At 48.5% G+C, this 26,270-nt stretch overlaps 3 long non-coding RNA genes across 4 annotated transcripts in view; all 3 read right to left on the bottom strand.

Annotated features, from left to right (window-relative positions):
• Positions 1-8,941: 8,941 nt before the first annotated feature.
• Positions 8,942-10,085, bottom strand: LOC137467232 (uncharacterized). Its single transcript, XR_010995458.1, has 3 exons — positions 9,893-10,085; positions 9,429-9,546; positions 8,942-9,051 (listed from the first exon to the last, which is right to left on the bottom strand). It is a non-coding gene; the product is annotated as an uncharacterized lncRNA (long non-coding RNA).
• A 301-nt stretch (positions 10,086-10,386) lies between these two features.
• Positions 10,387-11,701, bottom strand: LOC137467261 (uncharacterized). The gene is made up of 3 exons (XR_010995467.1): positions 11,362-11,701; positions 11,092-11,212; positions 10,387-10,493 (listed from the first exon to the last, which is right to left on the bottom strand). It is a non-coding gene; the product is annotated as an uncharacterized lncRNA (long non-coding RNA).
• Positions 11,702-21,613: 9,912 nt separating this feature from the next.
• The window catches only part of LOC137467234 (uncharacterized), a 102,451-nt gene continuing 97,794 nt past the window's right edge, over positions 21,614-26,270 (bottom strand). The window contains exon 4 of one of the 2 annotated variants that reach the window (XR_010995460.1): positions 21,614-21,757. This is a non-coding gene — a long non-coding RNA (uncharacterized lncRNA). The remainder of the gene's footprint in view (positions 21,758-26,270) is intronic. The other variant, XR_010995459.1, reaches the window with a different exon arrangement.

The raw sequence follows: 26,270 nt of genomic DNA, 5'->3' as shown, positions 1-26,270 counted from the left end.
GATCTCACCTCCTGAAGGATCTTTCCAAGGGATTCCTTGTCCTTTTCCACAACTCCCTCTCTCTCTAAGCAGGCGAGTAGCTCTGACTTCTTGTAATTCTTCAGAGCCAAAAAATGAATCACCCTGTCTCTGATGGGTTGTTGAGAAACAGTACTGAAAGGTCTCTGGAAGAATTTTGCAGGGTTCGTGGGCATCGTTCTCTTTCTCTCAGGCACAAAATCTGGAGAGCTGTGTGGGGCCCTCCTGAGCTCTGGTATTTTCACTTCAGTAAAGAAAAAACAGAAAACGAATTGTCAAATGGGGAGTGGGAGGAAGCAAGGTAGTTGACTCAAGAGGATGTATCAAGACTGTTGAAACTCTATTTGTTCAGAATTTATAGACCAGTACGAATCCAGACAGTAAAGCATTAGGAAGGAAGAGTCATTAAAAATACCATGTAAAGGAGTGATACTGGAGGGGAGGTATTTATGAAAAACTCTTTATATGCATGGTGGTTTTCATATGATTTCTCCTGTTTGGATGCTCAAGCACTGAGCTATGTCGAGAATGATATGGACAGTGGGATTAAATGCACCTTTGGCAAGTTTGACAACACCAGAGGCCTGGGATGCCATCCAGAGGGACATGGAGAACCTTGGCAAGTAGGGCCCTGGGAACCTCATCAGATTCAACAAGGCCAAGTGCAAAGTGCTGCATCTTTGGGTTGGGACATGGCCTGTCCCTGCTGGGCAGGGATGCTGCGATGGGATGGGGTGGCTGGGATGAAGGTGGGGAGGACTTGGGGGTGCTGGTGGATGAGAGGCTGGGCATGAGCTGGCAACGTGTGCTGGCAGCCCAGAAAGGCAACCGTGTCCTGGGCTGCATCAGGTGAAGCGTGGCCAGCAGGTCAAGGGAGGGGATATGACACAGCAGGCGCTGTTTTGAAACCAGGAACTCCTGCTTAGTGGCTGATGGAGACTTCATGCGTATTGGTGAGAAATCCGGGAGCTTTGTCCCTGCCATCACACACACGGAGACTGACCTTTCTTTACACGCTCCTTCAGTCTTTCAATGTAGGTCAAATTTTTAATGCCTTTCTCCACTTCCTGTTCCTTGGACCATGCCTCTCTGGTATTTGTCTGCAAACCTAATTGCACAAACATCACACACTTCAATTATTGAGAACACTGTAAACATGCCAGTTGTCGAGTGAAGACACTACTAATGTTTGAGAAGCTCAATCCAATGTGGATAGAGAAACTTCCCACAGCATTCAAACAAAACACCTCCTAAAACCATACCCCTGAATGACTTCTAAAGAAAATTACCTGAAACCATAACCAAGCATTCAGATGAAAATTAGGTAAGAGTTCTTCACCCAGAGGGTGATCAGGCATTGGGACAGGCTCCCCACAAGGCTGCCCATGGTACCAAGTCCACCAGAGCTCAGAAAACATTTGGACAAGTTCCACAGGCACCTGGTGGGGTTCTGGGGGACAGAGCTGCACTAGCATATCCTCATGGATCCCTTCCAACTCTGATTCTGATTCTCTGATTCTGTGACAAAGCCCAGTCCCTAACTGGTACTGCATGGAGCATGTTGCAAAGGCACCCTGTACCCTACCAGCAACCAGACCAGTCTCACCTGAGTTTCTCTGTGCCAGCCTAAAGCCAAAGCGGCACCAAGTTCCACAATTGTCTCACTACTGCCAGTCCTCACACCCCAGTTACTGAATGTTAAATATTCCCTTAGGATCTGTGTTGACCACCACCAAGAATCACACAAATCATCATCCACATGTGAAACAGAACGTCCCCAGGGAGAAATCTGAAGTTTAGCTTTGTCTCTCCGGAAAGCCACCATGATGCTAGTTTAAAATGCTCTGCACTAGGCTAAGGCAGAGCAAGAGCTGCACTTGCAGTGGCAGGGAAGTCCCTGCAGGCAGGTGACTGCAGCCACAGCCAGGTGAGAGCCTGCTTTTCTCAGGGCAGCTGGCTGTACCTGGCTCAGCTCACTGCTGCAGGCAGCACCACTGAGTGCCTGTACGGGGAATGTGCACCTCGAGTCTGCCTGGAGCCAGGCTCCTTGGGGAAACAGCACTGAGAGCAGATTAATAACAAATGACATCACCCAAGCACGTTGTGCTTTGTGGGAAATTATGGAATCCGTGGGGAAGATGACATCAGTATCTTCCTTTCCATTTCCTTGAAAAGAACCCAGCACAGTGTTATGGCAACACTCGCTTATCAACGACCAAGACAAAAAATTAAATCAAGCAAAGTTTCCCATGCTGACCTTGTGAAATTCTCTACGCAACTTCCTCAAGGTCATTTTCTTTCAATTTCCCAATTAAATTTAAAGGATAATGACAGTGCCTAGATACTCCAAAATCAAAAGCTTAGCTACCAAGGCAGTGAATTTAGGTGCATGGAGTGGTTCAAATCTTGACCTCAATGCTCCAAATTGCATCCCATCAAGCAGTATGGGAACAAGGAAGGACTGGCAGGCTTTCTCAGAGGAAAACAAACCAGTGGCTACATGCAGTGACAAGAGACTGCAAGCTTGACCTGAGGGCATACCACCTCCAGTTGAGATCTCTGAACACAAGAGATCCCCTGTCCCGAGAATATGCTGCAAAAATGAATTACCAAGTTGAAAGTCTTACAGATATTGAGCAAAATGTGAAAGGCAACCATACCTCCAAGTGGGTTATTCAATTGGACATTCTGCGCACTGCCGTTGTGCAATGCCTCACCGGCATTTGGCTAAAAGGAAAAAGATATTTTCTGTAAAAACTTCAGCCTACTCTCCATCACTGCTGATTAACTAGGCCCTTCACTTTAAACAAGAGCTGTATTTGCCAAGGCTTGCTGTCACATCACTAAAAAGGGCTGCTTTGAAACAGTTCTCCCTCTGCAAGCAGCCGGCTACAAAACTGCCCTGAGAGAGCAGCCCTCCCTTAGCCTCTAATGCAGCCAAGCATTCAAGTAGCAAGTGATCCTTTCCCAATTGCTGGAATTTATAGGCACAGGCTTCCCTTGGAATCAAGTGCCTGAGTGCAACTGAAGTGGCCAGTGTTCAGCTAACAATCCAGCTGAGAGTGGTTGACAAAAATACAAGAATTTTGGACACGACCTGATGCCGGGATTGATTTGGTACTAAGGAAGCACATCCTGGAGTCAGCTCCAAGAAGAATTTCACCTGCATAAGGTGAATTTTGACTCTCAACAGGCATGAGAACCCTTTCTCTTGTCCTCAGCTCTAGATGCAATTCTTTGCAGGTGTGAAATGGAAGCAGTTTATCCTAGGTTAATCAGATATTACAAAATCTGGGTTGCTTGGCTGTCATTTAGTACAGAATGTATTGCATTCCGCTGGAGGTTAAAATGTTAATCAGCCTAAGTACATTTTTTAATGAAAACAACTACTGCCATCCAACTGCTTCATTCCGTAGGCAAAATTGCCTGAGAAAAAAATCTGAAAAGCTATGATAAATGGACTGAAATATGTGCACTAATTACCATGTGAAGGGAGACATCAATACCAAAGATAGAATATTACTTAATTGAAGAAATGATGTAATTTAGAACCAATGAAGATTCATGTCTTTGGCTGCTAAAATGCTAAAATTTCTTTGTTTGGAAAAGCTTTGAAAATGGTGTGCATGTAGCTGGAGCTCTCCACTATGCATCACAGCTGAGAATAAAGAAATGGCTACTCCTAATAGTAAAAAATACTGTTAGAGCGTTTCCTTTCTCCTGACATGTTCGGTGAGTGCAGGGCAAAGACAGACCAATGAGAAATCTATGTATTTTGACCAAGAGCCATGCCCAGAGCATGAATTTCCTGAGTGTCCCAGCATGGAGAACATCTGACTTTCACTGGCACCTCCTCAGTGGCATCCCTGGGAACCCCTTCCATCAGAGAACTTCCCACTTCCGCTGGCACCTCCTCCGTGTCATCCCTGTGAGTCGTTTCCACCGGGGCAGCTGCCTCAAAGGGGCCCTTGGAGCACCAGTGGGGCCCCAGCCCTGCCCGACAGGTCCCGCGGGGTCAGCAGCACCTGACACCAACACCACGGCCAAGCCCCCACCCGCTGGCAACCCGCAGAGCCCGACAGCTGCCCCTCACCTGTTGGTCCTGGGACCCCTGGGTCACCCTGACGGGCATCGCAGTGCTGTTGGGGGCCCTGCGGGACGCAGTGCGGGTTGGGGCCCTGCGGAACGCTCTGGATCGTGCCCAGGCCCACAGCTCCGCCATCCCGCTCTGCCTCGGGTGCTCTGGCTCCCACACAGCCACTGATCCTGCTGAAAAATCTGCAAAATGCAAAATATTTGTCAGGAAAATGTGTTCTTTGATGTTTCTCCCTTGTGGCTTTCAAGGCTCATCAACAAGGAGGGAGATTATTCCCATGAAACAAGAAGTAGCCAACAAGCTCTAAGTGATGGCCAGGCCTTTGAAAGGCGGGTTGCTTCTGGGCTGAATGGCCTTGTGGAGGTGCAGGGCTTGACAGGCTTCAGTTTCCTCAGGCACAGGGGAGGTTAGCAAGGCTTGGGAAGAAGGATGTACCACTGATGGTGGACACAAAGAATGGAGAATTTATGGGCACAAGGACATTTGGCAGAATCCCCAAGGAAAGGAACAAACTGATAAAGCCAATGCAGAAACTGTGCTGAATCACCTCCTGCGAGGTAAAAGGCCACTCCAGCAGGGGCAGACCACGGCTATCCACTCAAGAAGCCTCTCACTAAGAAGAAGGGAGAGTCTGAGCATGCAGACTATTGAGCATGAGAAGTGAGAGGATCGTTACCCAACAGCAGACAGAATACTAATTATGAAGACAACTAGGGAACTTGCAGTCAGTGAACACTAATTCCTTTCTTTGCCAAAATGTAGAAATACAAAGACACTCTGGTTCTTTGTGTGCTGGCTTTGTGAATTTGTCCCTGAGCCCCCCCCGTTTCTGCACAGAACTGTAAATAATTACCTCCACTCAGTGTGTGGATCGGCCTCTTGAACAGCGTGTGCTAGAACCAACCAAGCTGGAACAACACTCGCTATCGCTCCGACACCTCCGCTCTCGACGCAGCCGCCGAAGGGTCTGACCGGTCCTGCTGTGTGCTGGTGACAATGGCCACGTGTCCTTGGAAACGGGGAGTTCCGTGTTCCAGGCTGGGTGGGATGTCACTGAGGAGCGGGACGCGACACAGTCGGGGCACAGGGAATTCACAATGGGCACACGTGGGGAATGCCCTGCCTTGTCCCATGACTGACTCAGCTCATTTCCAAGTGCAGTAAGGGGTGCTCTGGCCACACCAGTTGCTGCAGTAGCTTTGCAGACCAGGGCTAATGAAGTGTTTCTGCACACAAGTGCTGCACTTGGCCCTCTCTGAGGCAAAGGAGCAGCTTAACACCCCTAACCAGGGCAGCAAGGTGCAGCCCCCTCCTCCCCCAGCACTGGGTGATCCTGTCGTGGGCCAGTCAGTCTGTGAGGCTTCCAGCACATACACGGTCACTCAAATATTATCTCTTTGACAAAACCCCCCAGCCTTTCCTCATCCCAGTCTCCTAAAAGGAAACAAGCCAGCAGCAAGCCCAGGCCCCCATGTGCTGTGCAGGAGGAGCTGATGTGGAAAGGCCCACGCTGGCCCTGAGCACAATTACAGGCTGATAATTGTGCTGACTGCAGCTGGCCGTTGGAGTTACTGACACATGCAGATAAACATTTTATACTCAGTTTATGATGGTTTCATTGTCATTTCCCCCCTACCCGAGATTATTCCTGATTTAAGTCAGCTGGCACCAAAAATAAGTGTTGTCCAGTCATTACAGGGAGAGGGAATAAGAGCATGCAGTTGAGAATGTGTTGAATATTACCATCCAAAGCGCATTTTCAATGACATCTTGTATTTCTTTTCAAGACCATCTCTATACCTACCCATGTCTGATTTCCTGGCTGTCCCACTCACAAGGACAGTGCAGTTTGGGGAGAGAAAGGGAGGAAGCAATTTGTCAAACACCAGAGCCCACACCTGTGTCCCTTTTTGGGAATGACTGGATGGTGTTGATTATGGATCCCCCGTTAGGAACTATTGGAAAAGCATGTGTAGGAATCATTAGAGGAATCCATGGAGGTGTTACACTGGACTCCAGAGTGTCCAACAGCCTTTCTATATCTTTTAAAGGTTATTGGTGACAACCCCTGCTCTGCAGTTACCAGATTTGACTGACCCCTTTGCACTGCTCACACGCGAGTGCCTTTGCCTTGCACAGTAACTCTATATTTAGCTCCAAGAATGAAGAAAGTAACCCTATGGCATTTTGAGCCTATTTCTCAAAAAATATCTAAACAATGTACTAGAGGGATGGCCAATGCACCTCAGAGCAGGAGCCACCATGGTCCTGATTGAGAGAATGTACTTGAAAATAATTGGGGAAAAAAGTGACAGTTTATGTGCCACACATGGTTTGTCTGGTGTAGAGCAAAAAGGAGGTCACTGGTTATCCCTGAGCAGAATCTGAAAGTAACAGGTGGTGCTCCTGGAACAAAAGACCTTGAGACCCAGGCCCCTCAAAAACTTTCTTTGTCCTTGCTGCCTAGAGTGTGCCTGGAGTGACATGTGGGTCACCTTCCTGCCAGTTCAGTATGTGCAGGGGCAGAGGGGGGAATGTCAATAAGTGATCGGTTGTCCTGAAGTCCCTTTTGCCGGGGCAGATGCCATGGGGGTCTCTCAGCCAGAGAAAGAGCCAGGACCCGCAGGGCAGATCCTGTGTCCTGGATCCAGCCAGGACAGGGGTAATTTTTGCAGCAGCCAGGAGGAGCACGGCCAGGACCTTGGGGTAACTGGCTATCACCTGCCACGTGGCAGGGGGAAATGGAAGGGGTTTGTTCTTTTCTTTCTTTTCTTTCTTTTCCTTTTCTATTTTTAAATAAAGTCTTTTCCCATTCTTTCTATTAGAAACCATTAACATTTTGTAATAGCCTTTCCTTGCAACCATAACCATTCCAGTATTCTGCATTTCCTTGCTTTTTAAAAGTTACTTTCTCCAAACAGAATCTTTGCAAGCTCTCTTTGAACCCAAAACTGGTGATACACCTCCTGCTCCAGCTCCTGTTTCTGCTCCTGAGGGTAAGTCTGCTTTTCACTCTGGAGAAGCAGGTTGCTGTTGGAACTCTCATAGCCGCAGCTCCCGGCTGGATTGCCGTGTCTTACCACAGACAGCCCTGGAGACAACAGTACAGACAGGCTCCTTCTGCAATAAAATGGGGACTTGGTTCCAGCTTTTCCCTTGCACCAGCATGCAGCAAGCACACCTGGGCCTCATTCAGGTCTGTGTGGGCTGGTAGTCAGCTTCTGCTGGGAATTTAAAGCTTTTACCCTACTTTCCACAATAAAGAATGGAGCAAACCCAGCTGTACCAAAACCCAAATTTCACTCTAGCAATCACAATTTTCATTTTCCTCTATTCAAGCCTTGAAGAAAACAAACTTTACCTGAGTGAGCTGGAGGCACAGTGTCCTCCAAGATCATTCTTGAGTAGGACAACATTCCAGGGGAAGCCTGGCAAAGCCAGAGTTTACTGATGCTCAGGAAGCTTTGCAAAAGCTTCCACCTGCAGTGCTCTTGCACCCTCCAGAGCTCCTGGAGCCCTCAGTCACCCCAGGCACAGTTTGGACAGCAAGGGCATGGTTCCGTTTGGGACATGTGGGGACAGGAGGAGGGAAGACTTTGCAAACACTGTCACGAGGGCAGGGCTCTTTTCCTTTATGGTGCCAAGTGGTAGTACATAATCTTGGAATTAATGTCAGGTGCTGAGGGGCACAAATTCTCAGTGAGAAGGACAGAGTGTCTCCACTCACACAGCAAGGTAAGTGAAGGGGAAAGCGCAATCTATCTTTCATGGGAGGTGTTCAGTTTTTAACAGAATATTTTTGCAGGAGACGTGCCTAGGCAGCGGTGATTGAGAGCATTTTATCAGACTCACAGAGCATCCCCACACCTGCTTTGCCACATTTGCTCTCTTTTTTTCATGGTGAAGGATTTCTGCTGCCAGGGTGGCTCCTGCTCGGAGTTCTACTCCCAGTGGAATCCCGGAGTCTCCTCAGCAGGCCTTTGCAGCGAGTTCTGAGCCAACGTGTGGCTCTGCTGCCATCCCAAATCTGCCCTTCCCTTGCCCAGCCTGAGTGCAAGTGGGGCATGTGCTGGGCATGGCTGAGATTTTCATGGCCAAAATCCTCCTGCATTTACATCTGCTCCTGGCTTTGGGTGGCACAAATCACAAAACACCCACTGCAGTTGACAAATGGCATTTCCTGCAGATTGCTACAGCCGCACTGCTGATCGACAAACACACGAGAATCCATTCCATCCATTGGAAAATGTCATTTATCACAAATTGCTACACCCACACTGACAATACAGGACTCTACAAATCTCAATTTAGGTTAAAACCAGGAATTTATTAGATTATTACAACCAGTCTAGGTAAAAATATACAGATACCAACTTCAGTTAATAAAACTTAATTTATTGCCAACCTCTACAGCAACTCACTATACACAAAGATCAATTACGTGTTTAACAACTTAATTTATTACATATTACTACAAGTGTAGAGCCCATACAGAAATACAGAAATATGGATACCCTCTCTAAATAGCCCTACACTAAGAATTCAATCAATAGACTTATACAACAATGCCCTCCATACATCTTAAAATAAAATTAAATACATATGTATATGCACATATATATAAATGCACATACAAGTATAACAGTCTACAGATGTAAATATAGATTAAACATCACATACTACATACAACAGACATACACACATATATATATGTCAATAGATTAGATATATAAACCAAACCTGTCTATAAATATACAAATATCACTGTGCTAAGGTAAATACCCATCCAACTGCATCAATACAAACAGAACTGCAACATAACTTTAAACAGAACAGCAAGCAGAGGGATCCCAGCTGCCCCATCTTCAAAGCCTCTCCCTCGGTCTCTTCCTCCCGTGCAGAGCAGCTCTCCTGGACAGGGACGGCAGATGGCACAGCTGGGAAGCAAAGGGAGCACTGAGTCAGTATGGGGACGTTTTCCTTGGCAGCAGCTGCACTTCCATCAGGGAAGGGAAGATCTCAGAGCCTCCCCAGGAGGGTTAGAAAGAAAAAGCAGCCGAGCGGGCCAGGCTGTGGTGAGCGCAGCCGCGGCGGGACTGTCCCGCAGCCCCGGCAGCCCGGCACAGCCGGCACAGCTCCCGGGCCCTGCCGGCACAGCTGCCTTGCCCAAGGACAGCCCCTGTGCCGGCCGGGGCAGCTGCGCTGAGCAGCCCCAGCACGGGCAGGGCCCGCTGCTGCCCCGCCGGGCAGTGCCCACGGCCACAGCCCACGCCACCCTCAGCCCCACCCTGCCTCCCCGGCCCTGTGGCCTCACCCGGGCTCTCTCCAGCGGGGCAGCAGCAGGTCCCCGTTCCCTGCTCTTGCTGCTGGCCTTCAGCTTCTCCCTGCTGGCTCCCGTCAGTCTCCGGCTGTCCTCAAGGTCTCCACTGCAGCTGTGGCAAAAGCGGAGGCTCTGCAACTGGTTCCAAGGCCTGGCAGAGCTGCAGTCCCGGAGCCCTCTGTGCTCCCTGCCGGCCCCCTCCATCCCCTCAGCCCCGCCATGCTCTCGGCAAACCCCCAGCCCCCTTCAGTTTCTTCAGCCCCTCACAGTCCTCTCAGCCCCTCAGTCCCTTCTGACCCATCCCGTCCCCCTAGACCCGCCACCCCTCGGCCTGTGCCACTTCCCTGTCACCTCAGTGCCACCATCGCCCTCGGCTGCCCCACAGCCCTCAGCCCCAGCAGCACCTCAGGGTCACCGTCCCTTCAGCGTCACCGCCCCCTCAGCCCCCTCAGTCTCACCGTCCTTCAGCAGCTCCTCAGGGGACACTGCCTGGGGCCACCGGCAGCTCCCACCGCTCCAGGGACACCTGGGGCTGGAACTGCTGCTCCGCCCGGCCCGGCCGCCAGCTCGGACCCAGCACAGGGAGAGGGGACACAGGGGGCACGGGGGAAAAGCAAGAGGTGAGGCAGGAAGCAGAGCAGGGGAAGAGGTTAAAAAGAGGCCTATACCTGTACAGATATCAATCTATGTAACTAAACCCCCATATATCAAAACAAATATGCCTATCTACAAATATAACTATATATATGTAAATGTAACTATACACATGTATAAGTACAACTATGGACATCTACAACTATAACTGCACATCTAAAAATATAAATATATACACCTAAAACTAAAAATAAATTAACTGGACAAATCTCTGTCTATGTAGATAGATAAATGTAACTACATAAACCTATAAATACAACTACATATATCAATAAATAGAACCATACACATCTAGAAATATAACTAGAGATAGAGGAATTCTACCTGCCCAATGGTCACAGGCTCTCCCTCTGTCTCTTCCTGGCGCACAGGGCAGCCCTCCTGGACACGTTGATCACACGGGATCTGGGAAGCAAAGGGAACACTGAGACAATACTGGCCCTTGTGCAAGCGCCCCTTGAGCACCAATTGTCCTTCTATCAGGGACATTAAAAGACGGCCTGAAAGGCAGACTCTCACTTGGCAATTTGAAGCCTGCTCTATAAAGAACAGGGATCCTTCCAAGTTTTCAAAACGGAACTGTGTAAAGTATTTAAGTATTCTAATAAAGTCTCAGCACCCACAGTGCAAATGGCACCCACGAGAGCTTGAAACACAGACAGTCCCAGTGACAGAGAGACCACAGTCCTCACTGAAATGGCTGAAGGCTGCTGGGGGCTGAGGTATGAACCAGACTGGGACACCCAGCTTGGTGGCACAACTCCCACAAGGTCAGGTTTATTCCCTGCTCTCTTGCCACAGCAGAGGACTCAGTGCCCAGGCCTCTGGCGAAGCGTGGAGGGCAGAGCTCGGGCAGGTTGTGCATGTGCCTTTGAACTAAAGGCACCAGGAAGCACCAACCCTGCGGACAAGAACTCAACTCTTCTCGTCTCCCTTCCTGCCCGAGGCAGGCTCAGAGCAGCCGTCTCACACCTCTCTAAACCAACGGGGGCTCTGTCCTTACCAGGCTCCTCGGGCTCTGGGGAACTGTTCTTGCAGCTCTCGGTGCCAGATGAAGTTTCCTCTGCTGCAGCCCGGTTCACAGGCTCCCCTCCTGAAGACTCAGGGGCAACATTCATATTGCCCTTGAAAGAACAAGAGAAAAAAAAAGAAAACTAAAGATCATTCAGTATTTTGCTGGAATCGCATCAAGGATACGGTTACTCTCCTTCTCCATGTAACAGCGTTCAAAAGCTCTCAGCCCAGCCTCTTCCATTCCCCTCCAATGGGTTACCTGAGCAGAGGGAGACCTTTCAGGCAGGGATCTCCTGATCTCCCGGATCATTTGCTCGATGGCAAAGCCAAGATCCACTGGTGGCAATTGCTCTTCACCAGGTGCATTCCAGGCTGAGCCGGAGGCCGTCGATGCTGCACAACCTGCACTGCCAGGTGGAGCGCTGGGGGCTGAAGTGCCCAAGGTGGCTGCAAGAATCCAAAGACATTGGTCACACTCCACAATGTGGCTCTGGGACACAGATCTCTGTTGCTGCCTTGGATCAACCATCACAGGAAGCAGGCAGGAAAACCAGGCAGAGAATCTTTTGCCTTTTTAGGTGCCCCTTCTAAATAAGCTTGAGAATTTTGGGCCGAGAATGACAGAGCCTTGTGGAAAAATACTTCAAACAGTCACTTTTCAGGACCTTTTGGGGAAAAGCAAGGCTACAACTCTTTTCCTACCTCGCGGGTCGTGTGCTGGGGGCTGCTGCTCCCTGTGGAGCTGCTGGGAGCCGCAGGGCTGGATCCTGAGCACCTCCCGGTCGATTGGAGGCAGCTGCCCCCCGTAGAGCTGCTGGAAGCGGCTGCGAGGCCCCTCCCGCCCGAGCGGCAGCAGCGGCTCCCCGTAGAAACCGAAGAAGCCGCAGGGCGGGATGCGCAGCAGCTCCCGCTCGGCGGGCGGCGGCCGCTCCCCATAGAGCTCCTGGAAGCGGCTCGGCCCCTCCCGCCGGGCCGGCACCGGCCGCTCCCTGTGCAGCAGGTGGAAGCCGCAGGCCGGGCGCCGGGCGAGCAGCGGCCGCTGCCCGGGGGGCGGCTGGAAGCGGCCAGGCCGGGGGCTGCACCGCTCCCGCCCGTCCGGCAGCGTCCGCTCCCTGTGCAGCAGGAGGAAGCCGCTGGGCGAGCGCCCGGGCGGCAGCGGCAGCCGCTCCCTGGAGAGCGGCTTGAAGCGGCTGCACCCGTCCCGCCCGTGCGGCAGGGGCCGCGCCCCGGGGAGCTGCTGGGAGCCGCGGGGCGGGCGCCCGCGGCCCTCCCGCCCCGCCGCCGGCCGCTGCCTGTTGGCCGCGCTCCGGCACCTGATGCGGAGCAGGAGGTCGGGGCGGTCGCGGCAAAAGCAGGGGTTGCTCTAGTGGAGACAGCTGCCAGCATCGCCCGGCGCAGCCGAGCCAACCCGGCCCGGCACCCTGTGGAAGCCGTAGCGGTAGAGCTGCCGCACGAAGCTGCGGAACTGCGTGGCCCTGAAGGTGTGCGGGGCCGGGCCCCGGGCGTCGCCCAGGTTGAGCAGCTCCCGCTCGAAGAGGGAGCGGTCGATGAGCAGCCCCCGGGGCCGGCTGTCCCAGCGCACGGAGCGGACGCGGGGGCTGTTCGCCAGGCGCCACAGCTTGGCGGGGAAGGCGCTGGCTCTGAGCCCGGCGGGCAGCGGCAGCTCCGCCATGGCGCCGCTCGCCGGCTGTCGCCACAACGGCCCCAGCGCAACGGCCGCGTGGGGATACCATAGGGACAGAGCCAACGCGTGGATGTGGAGCCTGGGGCTGTTGGCACCAAAGTCCTGCTCTTGAGAGGGGTGCAGGGACACAGGGGCTGTCAGAGGACAATGAGAGACAGGGGACAGGAGGCCATTATGGGCCAGGCAAGATCCTGCTCAGCATGGCAGCAAAGACATTTCCTCCCCGTGGCCTTGGCACTCCAGGGCACCCCAAAAAGGGCCGAGGAGGCCTATGTGTAACCAGGAGGGATGAATGCCCACGGGACAGGAGAGAAAAAGAAATGAAATGGGATGATGGCAGCAAGTTAATGGGGGGATATTCTGGGCCACAGATGCTGAATACTGTACTTAGGAAGGTACAAAGAGAAAAAGGATGTTTCTGGATGTCAGTTCAGTAATGGAATATTCATGGATAGAGAGAGTGATTAGTTGAATTTTACACGTACTCCTAACCTGAAAGTGCAACAGCTAACTTGGGGAGAAATTAGAGCCAGATCTCTTCTTCTACCAGCCTGTATTCAAATGTAAAGGAAATAGAGCAGGGTGAGAATGTTAGTGCTCAGCTCCTCAAGTGCCTTGTTAAGGTGTTGTTAGAGTAATGGAGATAAACATCTGGGTTCCCATTCCTAATTGTCAGTTTCATTGACTCTGAAAACAGCAGAGATGTGCACATCACACTTATCAATCCATTTGGGGATGTTTTAGGTTTGTAATGTAATAGCATTTTTGGTTCTCTAGACAATGTTTCCAGGAGTCTAAATGACTGAACGACTTTCTCCTTTTCTCCTCAGTCTTTGCATTCCTGTGCACCAGAGATCTTCAGTGAATGAGTTCCACTCTACTCCAGGCTGAATCTCTCAGCTGTGTTTACAGTGGTTGTCTGTGGGTCTCTTCTGCACAGTGCAATTTTAAAATCTTCATTCCTTTTAATCTCTGTTTTCCCGCTCTCTGTGTTATCACACTTGTTCAGCAAGTTTTCTTTCTAAGAATACTAATCACAATATCCCAAAGGAATAAAAAAATGTAAAAGAACAATTTAAAAAACCTGTATAAATGCTGGATGTAAATTGCAAGTAAAAATAAACTTGAGAGTTCTCCCAAAAACCTTAAGAAAAAACCCCATGTATTCAATAAAAACCAGATAATTCCTCTGCAGAATACGAAAAGGGACATGTTCTAAAAGAGAAAATTTGTACCCTAGTGCTGCACAGAATTAGATGCTTTCACACTTTTTGCACTTACAAACACACCAGCCAGTTTGTAATGTCCGGGGGCAGTGTTTTGATGTCAAGGCAGTTCATGTAGGTGAAAGTAGGAAGAAACTCCAGGGTTTGAATGTTTTAAAATAAAATATTTTATTCCAAAAAAAGGACCAAAAGCAGAAAGCAGCATCGCAGCCTGTCTCTTCCATGCAGGAGTCATAGCCACTGTGAGGTGATGAAGGTGGAGATGAGATCTATGAGATCTACTTGGAGCAGGCTGTGCAGTGGGTGCTCGCCTGGAATGTGTACCCCTCAGGGTACCTATTTATTTAGAGCACTATGAAGACTGCCTAGGAAGGGGAAAACAACCCAAACTGCAGCAGGAAGTCCGTTGGGGTTTTAGTGAGATTCTTCAAGTTGAGCACAGACTTTCTGTTCAGCAGATGCACAGGCAGGGGCTTCTTGGGCCACTACTTTGGCAGCCATAATTTTGAGTAGGGGATTGCAGGAAAAAAAGAAGAGAAGCCCATCAACTACTGAAGAGAAACAGCCACTGACAGGAACCAGTGGGTGAAGAAATGTAAGGGGAAAAAAGGCAGAAAGCAGGAGATGACAAGTTGTCTTGGTTTAGGGTAAATTTGGAAGAGAACTTTTGAAGGGGATTTTTTAGAAAGCAGATTTAATTAGTGGCAGTTTTTGTTAAAGGTTTTAGGACAGATTTCGGCTCCCGGCTGTAGAGTAGAGTACGTTTTTCACATTTGGTCTTGTTTTGATTGGGTTGAGAGTTATTGTCTGTTTAGCTGCAGGCTTAGGTTCACTGTTTGGTTTAGCTAGAACCTGAGTAGCTGGGGTGTCGGCTGCAGCCTGAGTTACTGGGGTAGCTTTTGATTTATCTCCCTGCCCCCTGCTTCTATCTGCTGTTCTACAGTATTCAGCAGTGTGCAATAAGCAAAGGCTAGGGCCTGGCTTTTTGCAAGGATCTTTTTCTCCGTAAAGTCATCACGGTAGCTCTCTTCTAGATATTTCCCCACCTCATCTGGGTTCTGAATTTGTTCACATGAAAATTCCTAGGCTGGGGGATCAGAAAATTCTTTCAGGGTTTGACTCATTCTCTCTTATTTTCTACGCTACTCAGAATTCTCCCCACTTGGGTCGACTTCTGGGTTAGGGGTCTCATCAGCTCCTCTGGACAACTCAGCCCTCAGTCTAGAGAAGCTGTAGACTGTATAGAGGAAGCTTACTAGATTAAATGTGAGGAAAGTGGTCTCTTTAACATTCAGGGGAAGCCAAACATTTTCAAAAAGGGACGCAACAGATTCAAAGGAGAAGAAGGAAAGGAAAGGCTGGAAAGCTTCATCCCTTGTTTTTCCTCTAAGAAACTGGGTGTAGTTTCTAATAAACCCCCAAAACATGCTACTGGAACTGGGGCGTAGGGTAGGATGAAGAAACTATAAACCAAATACATCTTGAACAGACTTCAGTCCTTTTGTAAACTCCCTATAAATTATTATGACTGAGCCTAGCACAATAGCTATTCAAACCCATGCCCCTCTAGTGTAAAAGCTATGTGTTAGAACAATAGTGGAGCTAGTTTTAGATAAGAAAATAATCCTAGTGACTAGAAAGGTATTAAAACTTCAAACAAGCCTTGGGACTAGAAACACATGAAGGCCCCCACCCCGAGAGTCATTACCACTTCAAGTAACATGGGTACTGACTGCTTTGTGCCACTACACAGTAAGCACAACCAAAATGCAATCATTACAGGTTTTTCTTCTTTCTTGGGCCTCACATTGGGTGCCAAAAATGGTTGGTTTAGGGTAAACTTGGGAGAGAACTTTTGAAGTGGTTTTTTCAGAAAGCAGATTTAGTTGGCCCATCCCCCAACCGGTACGGGAAAAAATACTTCTTTAGGGAGAAGTGACAACAAGAGAGGGAGTTAACGATAATGCAACTTCTTTATTGCTAAAGTTCAATACTAAATGCTGTAATCTTAGGCTAACTAATCCTATGTTTTGGACAAATAATCATCTACTCAATCCTAACTGGAAGAATCCTCAAAACTTAATCTTCTTTTGAAATCCAACAGCCCGAGTTCATAGATGTTTCCTTGCTGAAGCAGACAACTGGTGCCAGGACTGCACTTGCCGCTTGCCAAATTCAGATACTCCTTGCTGAATGGGGGACAGCTTTTTGTGGAGGTACTGGCACCTGCTCCTCATCTCAGAGTAGCTGGGGCTACCCTATGAAGGAGAAATCAAAAGAAAATTAGGGCATGTCAACATTTCTGCAGAGCTTAGAATTTCATGACCTTTTCTTTAAAATAGCCTTGAGGCTGACTCGGAGGTTACCAAGCCAGGCCAGTCTAGTTTTATTCATGTAAACCAGTAAAAATACTCTCAGTTTGACTTTGGAGGCATTTTTCTCTGTGAGCCACCATCCTTCTGGGAAGTTTGCAAACTGAGGCTGTTGTATTACAGACCTAAAAACAAACTCTGGACAAGTCTGAAACCACCACAACAGCAACCCCAAGCACAGCAGCTCCTAAAGAGGGCAAAACTCATTAATGCTTAAAGCCACTGAAGGCAGTGAAACCTTCTTCAATCCCTTCTCCCTCCAATCAACAGGTGTGAGGTTTATCAAGCTCATGATACAAATCCAAGATGAAGTGGCAATGAGAAGAATAGACGCCACATCCCAACACTGTCACACCAAAGCTTCTACTCCTCTGGGCCTGAAGATCTGGTTCTCTTTGGAATGACAAAAACTCATTCCACATGAGAATAAACACTTCATACCATCCTGAGATAAATACTTACAAGCAATAAATCTTTAACAAGTTAAAATTCAGTACAAGGACAGAAAACAACATATGCCAGGGATGCATCCCAGGCCAGATGCACCTGACTGCTGTGCAGGATAAGTTTGAAAAGAAAACCACAGATGCCTTTCAACATTTTGAGAGGTTCCCGAGAAGCGGGAGCTTGAACTACTGGCCCCTGCCCAGTGACATTTGCTAGCAAGAGCCCTAGCACAGGCCTCACTCCACTGCTCCCCTGCAGGGCCAGGCTTGCCCTCAGCCTTCCACGGAGCATCCCTGGCTGTATCCAGTGTGACCCAGGGCCCCGCCACGTCTGCTCCAAAGGCCACGGCTGCCCCAGAGCCCCAGAGCTGCAGGAGGCCTGACTGCCCTTGCCAACATCACTGCTCTGACACAAGCTGGCAGCACTTTCCAGTGTTTTATACCACACACACACACAAACACACACACACACACACACACACACACACAATTCTCCCTCCCCTCCTGCTCTGCAAATACGATGAGGGGGTGCAGCACCACTGCTGCAGCTGAGCCTGTGCAACTGCACTGCAGGAAGGGAGGGCCCGTCCGGGCACAACCCACCTCGGTGTTCATCTCAGCACTTCTCCCCACCTGGCCCATCTCCTCCTTTAGCTTTCTATCTCCCTAGTTCATATTTGCTATTAAATAATGTCTGTGCTATTGACTCTGGCATATGGTCTTTCTTGCACCTTAATTCATGCAGAGGCTTCTCTTAATCATCAAATCTTTACTCCATCATTATCCACACTGGAGTTAGGAAAAGCTGCACATTGATACCTTCATTGAGATCCAAGGGACACAAGTGCTTCAGCCTCCCGAATTCTCTTCACATCTTTTTTGACAAGGTAGCCTTCAGCACATGAGTGCTGTCATTGTAGAACTCAGAAATTTGTGTATTTCTTGAAACTAAAGGGTGCAGGGGAAATGGAGCCGACATTTGGAGACAGGCAGGAAGTAGAATGGGATGTCAAAGCCAGCACCCAGGAAGAAGAGTGGCCACCAGGTGCTGGCTGGAGGTAACTGAGCTACTGCTCAGTCCTCTGCTTCTTGCTCATCGCAGGACTGGTCAAGCCAGAAGCCCAAGGCCGTTTCTACAACAATAACAAAACAATTCATTAATCTCTGACCCGGATCAGGTTTTGCTCCCGTTCTAAAGAAGCAGGATTTGTGAACTTGCAAAGGTTGAAAACACATGTTTTTTAAATAAAAATAGCTGTCAAACATGGAAGACCTCCAGGTAAATATCGGCTCTATTGCATTCCTAGTTTCTCATCTTAGCACATAGCAAGTCCTTCTCCAAGTCTACTGCTAAAAGGCTTTGGGAGGTAGACACTCCCTTCAGCAGCTCCAGCAAAGCCTCCCCCAAAGGGCAGGTCCAGTAAGTTTTGTCTAGGTCCCAATTTCTGCTTGCACACACCAGGAAAAGACTCAGCTTTTGCTGTCAAACACCCACATGATTTACTGAAGAGGCACCTGGCTGTTTTAGAGTCTCATGTGTTAGAAACGAGATTAGTGCTTCACTATTAGAACCCAGGAGTACAGGGTGTGATGGTTGGTTGTGAATTCTCATCAAGATGAACAAAGAAAGCAGCCACACGTCAAGAAACTCTTGTGCTTCTAGGTACAGTTGTCTTAAATCCAGCAAGAGTACAGGGTGTGATGGTTGGTTGTGAATTCTCATCAGGATGAACAAAGACAGCAGCCACATGTCAAGAAACTCTTGTGCTTTTAGGTGCAGTTGTCTTAAATGCAGCATGCTACCTGCTGTGCAGACTCAAAAGCTGTTGGCTAACAAGCCCTTACATCTGTACAAGAGAGTTTCACAAGGGGTCACCAAGGAGCCCTCACTGTTGCTCAGTGCCCTTCAATCATCTCTCAGCTCCTCCCAAGGACCTTCTCAAAGCTGCTGACTCACAAGCCACAACACATAGCCACAAGCTCCCCACACCCCCAGCAAACTTCCCAACTGAGGATGGAGTAGAACAGGACAGCCGTGTGTGCCCTGGCAGAGTGAGGGAGGAGAGAAAGAGAGGCAGAGGAGGGACTGAGGGAATATCACCATTCTGCAGATCCTGTGTTGGTGCAGCCACGTGGATAGTGCAGAGCTGGAGTCAGCAATGAGAGTGACAGAGAGACAGGGACAAGAGAGCGAGAGGGCCCCATCTGCCCTGCCCTGGTCCAGCCTCTTATGGACAGGAGATTTTTCCTGCAGAGCCAGCCCTTGGAGGCCTTCTCCAGGGAATGGGTTGAGGGTGGGGACTGAGCTCAAGTCTTCAGGCAGAGCAGAAATTTGGCTCAGGACAGTGCTGCTCCACCCCTGCAGGATCCTCTCATCACAGCCTTCCTGTCACAGCACTCAGAAAGTCTGAGGCAAAACACGCTTAGGCCTGGTCCTGCACATTCACATCACAGCTTTTATACCACCAGCAAGTCTGCTGAAACTTCATACAGAGTACAGAATGTTAAAAATGCACAAAATACCTGAGCAGGTCTTGCTGGGGCATCTCTCTCAGAAGGCCCTGGAGATGTCGCTTGGCTGCTGCTGGCGGGGTTCTGAGATGGAGCAGTTTTTCTGTAAGGATGGTCCAATACTTCAAGTTACAAGGCTGAAATATCAACTGCCATAGTCCTTTCCTTGCAGACCTTCAGTGCCAGGACTCAAGGAAGCAGCATGAGGCTGAGTTGAGGGAGCTTTAGGCAGGATATCAGGAAAACATTTGTGGCCCAGAGGGTGCTTGAGCACTGCAACAGGCTCCCCAGGCCAGTGGCCACTGCAGCAAGGCTTCAGGAAGTGTTTGAACAGCACTCTTGGGCACCTGGTGTGATTCTTGTGGTGTCCTGTGCAGGGCCAGGGTCCTGGCAGGTCCCTGCTATCTCAGCATATTCTAAGAACCTAGGCTTCATTTCCCAGGGCTTTCTTCGGAAAAGGCTCTTTTCCTTCCCCAGAAGACTGAACTTACCTAGAAAGTATTAACTTCAAATTCGCTCGATCGGTTTTACTGTAGCCAGGCCAATCAGTCTGAAGGGCTTGAAACAGATGTTCCTTCAGACTGAAGGAATTATCCTTTGCATTCAGGTTGGCAACCTACAGGCAGACATTTCGGAGAACAAATGTTCATGACACCTCTATGCAAACTACAGAAATCTAAATGGGCTACTTCAGTTGGGATGGCAAAACATGGCTCTCATTATATTGTGAATGTCTTCAGGGGGAAAAAATCCCTGCCACTGCCCTGGGCAAACACAGCAACAAACTTCACAGGGTCAGGCAATCAGTTCCTTAAAGCCACTGTAGGATCAACTGAAAGTGTATCCATGTTGAATTGGAGTCCTTTGACTAGGTTCCAAAATGCTTTTCCCTAGCTAAAGATGAAATATTCCTATTTGATATATTAATGCTTGCATTGTTCAGCAAAAGCCTATGTGGATGGGGAATATTTAGAAAGGAAGGAAGGATCGACTGCATCTTTCAATGGGTGAGCATTGTACGAAAGCCTATGAGAAGGAAATCCCAGTGGAACTTAACTCAAAGGAGTATTGGAAAAGTCTCTAATTTAAACAGGCGAGGAAGCAGTAAAATGATGAACAGCAGAATAGCATGATGGAAGAGGTGCTGGCACAAGCTCCACGATCTCACCTCCTGAAGGATTTTGCCAAGGGAATCCTTGTCCTTTTGCCTGACTCCATCTCTCTGCAGCCGAGCGAGTAACTCTGGCTCCTTGTAATCCCTCAGAGCAAGTAAATGAATCACCCTGTCCCTGTAGGGTCGGCCGTAAACAGCAGCGCAACCACTCCAGTCAATGTCTGCAAGTCTCACAGACATCATCCTCTTCTTCTCAGACACAGGACCTGAATTGCTTTGTTGGGCTCCTCTGACCTCTGCTTTTCCTCCTAAAGTGAGGGAAAACCAGAAACAAATTGGAGTTCAAATTGGAGGTTTGGAGAAGGCAAGGGAGTAGATTCAAAAGGATGTACCAAGACTTTTGAGCCTCTATTTGTTCGGCATTTACAGATCTCCAAGAATCCAAACAGTAAAGCATTAAAAAGAAACAGTCATTAAAAGCTGGTAAAGGAGTGATGCTGGATGGGAAGTTTTTATGAAAAATTATTTTTATGCATGATGCTTTTATATGATTTCCCCAGTTTGTAAGCCCAAGCATGGAGCTATGTCTAGAATGACACAGACAGTGGGATTAAGTGCACCCTCAGCAAGTTTGCCAAACCCATAGGCACAGGATGCCATCCAGAAGGACCAGGAAGTGGGGCCCTTGCAACCTCATCAGATTCAACAAGGCCAAGTGCAACGTGCTGCATCTTTGGGGTTGGGGCATTCCCTGGCACCAAGACAGGCTTGGGGATGAAGGTGGGGAGGACTTGGAGGTGCCGGTGGATGGGAGGTTAGATATGTCTAAAAAACCATACAGATATCCAGTAAAAAATGAAATGGAAGCATATCTAAAAGTGGTCCATCACTTCAATACCCTTTGCACTTGGATCGTGTGACTCCTCTTCTGCTTGGGTCCTGCACTCTCTGCTCATCTCTTTGGCTTTGCTCATGGCAAGCAAATTCCAAAGGATGGAGTTTTTCCACTCTGTCTAACTCTGTTTTCTCACCTTTGGAGTTGGGAGTCTTCCCCTGCACCCTGACAGGCACTGGGATTCCAGACGGAGTCCGAATTTTATCTTTCTCTTGTAGCTCATGGGTGGAGGTGGAAATGGAGCTGACACTGGCAGACAGGTTCAAAGGTGAGCAGGATGTGGAAGGCAGGTCCAAGGAAGAAGGAGAGCGGCCACCAGCTGCTGGCTGGATATCACTGGGCTCTTGGTCAATCCTCTGCTTCTTGGTCCTCACAGGACTGATAAAGGCAGAAGCCAGAGGCTGTTTCTGCAAAGATGATCCCAATTAGTTTTGCTCTGAAAAAGCAGCATTTCTGACCTGGCAATGGTTGAACACACACCTTTCTTACCTAAAAAGGCCTGTTATATAAGGATGTGCTGCAGCTAAATATGTTCACTATTTCATTCCTACTTTCTCACCTGAGTATTCAGCAAGTCCTCCTCCAACTCTGTAGCTAAATGGCTTTGGGAGAAAGACATTCCCTTCAGCACCTCTATCAAAGGCTTCCCAAAATATGAGGAGCTCAGGTTGGCTTTATCTTGCTCCCTATTTCTGCTTAGACACACCAGGAACACACTCAACTCTTGCTGTCGCACACCCACACGATTCCCTAAAGCAGCCCCAAGAAGCCGCCGGTGCGGTGCTGATCACAGCGTGTCCAGTGCAGAGATGATAACAACAGAGAGAAGCCCCAGTCTGGCTGCAGGTCTCATTCCTGCTGCTCTCCAGAGGAAACCCTGGGTCACAGCCTCTTCCCTACCAAGCACACGCTGCTCCCACCCGTGCACATCAGCAGCTCACAGCAGGACTGCCAGACACGGCTCTGTGCCAGCCCGCTGACAGAAATGCTGTGGGCATGGAGGTAGGGCATAAGAGGATGCTGGGCCCTGCAGCATTTTCTGCTCTGGCTGGGAAAAGAGCTAGGGAAAACCAGAGCTGTGTCCTCCCTCCTGTTTAAAGAGAATTCTTTTAAGGTATAGAAAATATGCCTTTCATGCAGTGTTTTCCAAGATTCTTTCAAACCTTTATCCTTGCCCTCTTGTACTGGCCATCTCTTGATTTTAAGCCTGTCAAGTCCAAGGTATTCCCTGATGATTCAGAGTCCCCTCCTCACACATGGGATAGCCTGAATCAAAATGGGAGCCTAAATGCTGCTTAGGACAGAAAAACAAGTGTCCTACAAATGCCTCAGTACTGGAATTTGTCCTCATGCTAGACTTCCCTAAGATTTCTATTCAAACAGTAGCACTGGCATTACCGTGCATGATTTAGGTACTAGAGCTGCCATATCATCAAGAACCCTGCACAGACACAGCTAGGTACCAAAAACATGTCCACATCTTGTCCTTAGCAGAGTTTCCTATGCACCATAAGAAACAAGTCATGTCTGCAAGCTTGTTGCAGGCTTTGACATTGTAAGCATCTTGAAAAGTATTACAGGAATCCCATTAGAAGTACACACTTCAGGTTTATATGATATAAAGACAACACTACTGCTTCATATCACAGCTTGGACCCCAAGAGCAAGTGGGATAAAACATCATCTAGGGTAGAGAATGTTTAAAAATTCACAAAATACCTGAGCCGTTCTCAGTGGAGCATTTCTTTCAGAAGGTCCCAGAGACAGTGACTGGCTGGTGCTGGTGGCATTTGGAGATGGAGCTGTTTTTCTGTAAGGATGGTCCAACATTTCAGGTTACAAGGCAAAAATATCAGCAGTCATCGCTCTTTCCTCACAGCGAGAACAGACCTTCATTTCCCAGAGGGTTTTTTTGAAATGGCTGTTGTCCTGACTGAACTTACTGAAAAAGGGTCACCTCCAATGTCTTTCTATCTCTTTCACTGTAGCCAGGCCAATCAACCTGAATGTCTTTGAAGAAAGGTTCCTTCAGGCTGAAAGAATTCTCATTTGCATCCAGGCTGGCTACCTACAGGCAGACATTTAAAAGGTCAATATTCACTACACCTAAAGGCAGACTACAGATGTAAAACTGGTAGCGCAAAGCTAAAGCAAAGCTGAAAAGAAAATCATGCACCAGTTTTCCAGGACTTTTGTTTGATGTGAAGAACAAAGCAGCTGTCATGTAAGAGGCAACAAGATTAAACAGGTGTGGTCCATTTGGGCTGTAGAAATTTGGATGTAAGAAAATGCCAAAGTGCTGCAAGCATGGAGGAAATGGATGCTCTGAAAACCTCTCCCTGCACCAGGGATCCAGGTTTTTTGGTCTTTAACGCAGCTTTGAGAATCAAGGTACACTATGCCAGAACTCTCAGTCTTCACCATTTGAAATACATGGAGAGGCCAGGTTTTTCCTTTCTGTTTTCCTTTTCTTTTGCGTAGGACCTGGAGAACATCATCTCCATGAGCAAGTCCATATTTTTCCACCCTCAGGAGGACTCCTGCTGCCCTCTTGTTTCACCCAGCTACATTGCCATGGCAGAGCACAGCCTGGACCTGTAACGGGGCATGTTTTCATCATCCCATGAAGCACCACAGGATGCTGGCATTTGTCTCTGCAAACAGAACTGCTTTTCTTTCTCAAGTGTCTGCTCAGAGGAAACTACAGCTTCCTATGGAACTCTTACAGGAGATAACCTACCTAGAGCTACACTTCAACAGCTTAAAAGTAACAAAGATACCCAGAATCAGGAATTCACTTCTTAAAAGCAGAACTAAGGCTGTGTTGGAAGAGAAGGAGGGCTGTGAGTATAAGAGCTCAGCAAGTTCTCCCTACTGGTTTTTCATGTATAGGAAAAATAACACAACCTCCCTATAAAGTTAAGAAAAATGTGAATAACCGTTTTCAGGATGTAGTGCTGTTCACAAAGCCCTTTCAGAATGCAAACCAGTATCTTGAGGAAGCTCACACTGCAAACAAGAAACTACTCCTTCAAAATCTCCTTAAACATTAACAAGAAGAAAGAGAAAGGAGAATTTTCTTTCATCTCTTGCCCTCTCAGGACCTGAGCTTTGAAATCTTACCATCGCGTTTTCCTAGCTAAAAAGGAAATATTGCTACTTGATACGTTAATGCTTGCATAATTCAGCAACAGCCTACACTGACGGGGACTATTGAACAAGGAAGGAAACAGCCACTGCATCCTTCAGTCAATGTGAATCGTATGAATGGCTGTAATAAAGAAATACCAGTGGCACTCAAAGGACAACTGGAAAATTATGAGAAATAATAGGTGCCAAGGAAGTTGAAGACTCAATCCACACAAGAGCAAAGAAACTCTGTGCTCAAAGTTGGGCCACCACCTTTCTCATGTAGGATTTGCCTGGAACACCCTTCCCTGGAAGGCAACCCCCACAGACCCCAGTAGAAGCAAATACCATTGAGAGGCCACCAAGTCCGTTCAAATGAAATACTGCCCTGTGCAGCTACCAAAATTCTCTCCTCTGAAACTTGTCCCAGGGTATTTTAAGGACCTCAGCTAAGTGTTTCACCCAGTTGAGAGTTTCACCCTGTGAAGTTACTTCATGAAGCAGTTCAACAGTGCAAGGAAAAGAGGGAAAACAACAACAAGTTTTGAGGATTTCTTTCTTTTTGTCACATGGACTTGCAGTTGGGTGGAAACTGGGTAAAATTGATGGGAAAATGCAAACAAGGAGCATTTCCTAAGCCTCTCATTAGATTCTAATTGAAACCTGAAGTAAGGCTGCTAAGAGTTAGCATTGCAGGCAGCAGCTCCAGGATCTCACCTCCTGAAGGACCTTTCCAAGGGATTCCTTGTCCTTTTCCACAACTCCCTCTCTCTCTAAGCAGGCAAGTAGCTCTGACTTCTTGTAATTCTTCAGAGCCAGTAAATGAATCACCCTGTCTCTGATGGGTCGTTGAGAAACAGTACTGAAAGGTCTCTGGAAGAATTTTGCAGGGTTCGTGGGCATCGTTCTCTTTCTCTCAGGCACAAAATCTGGAGAGCTGTGTGGGGCCCTCCTGAGCTCTGGTATTTTCACTTCAGTAAAGAAAAAACAGAAAACAAATTGTCAAATGGGGAGTGGGAGGAAGCAAGGTAGTTGACTCAAGAGGATGTACCAAGACTGTTGAAACTCTATTTGTTCAGAATTTATAGATCAGTACGAATCCAAACAGTAAAGCATTAGGAAGGAAGAGTCATTAAAAATACCATGTAAAGGAGTGATACTGGAGGGGAGGTATTTATGAAAAACTCTTTATATGCATGGTGGTTTTCATATGATTGCATATGATGTCCATAAGAATGATATGGACAGTGGGATTAAGTGCACCTTTGGCAAGTTTGACAACACCAGAGGCCTGGGATGCCATCAAGAGGGACATGGAGAACCTTGGCAGGTAGGGCCCTGGGAACCTCATCAGATTCAACAAGGCCAAGTGCAAAGTGCTGCATCTTTGGGGTTGGGACATGGCCTGTCCCTGCTGGGCAGGGATGCTGCGATGGGATGGGGCGGCTGGGATGAAGGTGGGGAGGACTTGGGGGTGCTGGTGGATGAGAGGCTGGGCATGAGCTGGCAACGTGTGCTGGCAGCCCAGAAAGGCAACCGTGTCCTGGGCTGCATCAGGTGAAGCGTGGCCAGCAGGTCAAGGGAGGGGATATGACACAGCAGGCGCTGTTTTGAAACCAGGAACTCCTGCTTAGTGGCTGATGGAGACTTCATGCGTATTGGTGAGAAATCCGGGAGCTTTGTCCCTGCCATCACACACACGGAGACTGACCTTTCTTTACACGCTCCTTCAGTCTTTCAACGTAGGTCAAATTTTTAATGCCTTTCTCCACTTCCTGTTCCTTGGACCAT

The sequence above is a fragment of the Anomalospiza imberbis genome, unplaced genomic scaffold, assembly GCF_031753505.1.
Source record: "Anomalospiza imberbis isolate Cuckoo-Finch-1a 21T00152 unplaced genomic scaffold, ASM3175350v1 scaffold_55, whole genome shotgun sequence".
NCBI classification, from domain to species: domain Eukaryota; kingdom Metazoa; phylum Chordata; class Aves; order Passeriformes; family Viduidae; genus Anomalospiza; species Anomalospiza imberbis.
This window is presented reverse-complemented; position numbering and strand designations above follow the sequence as displayed.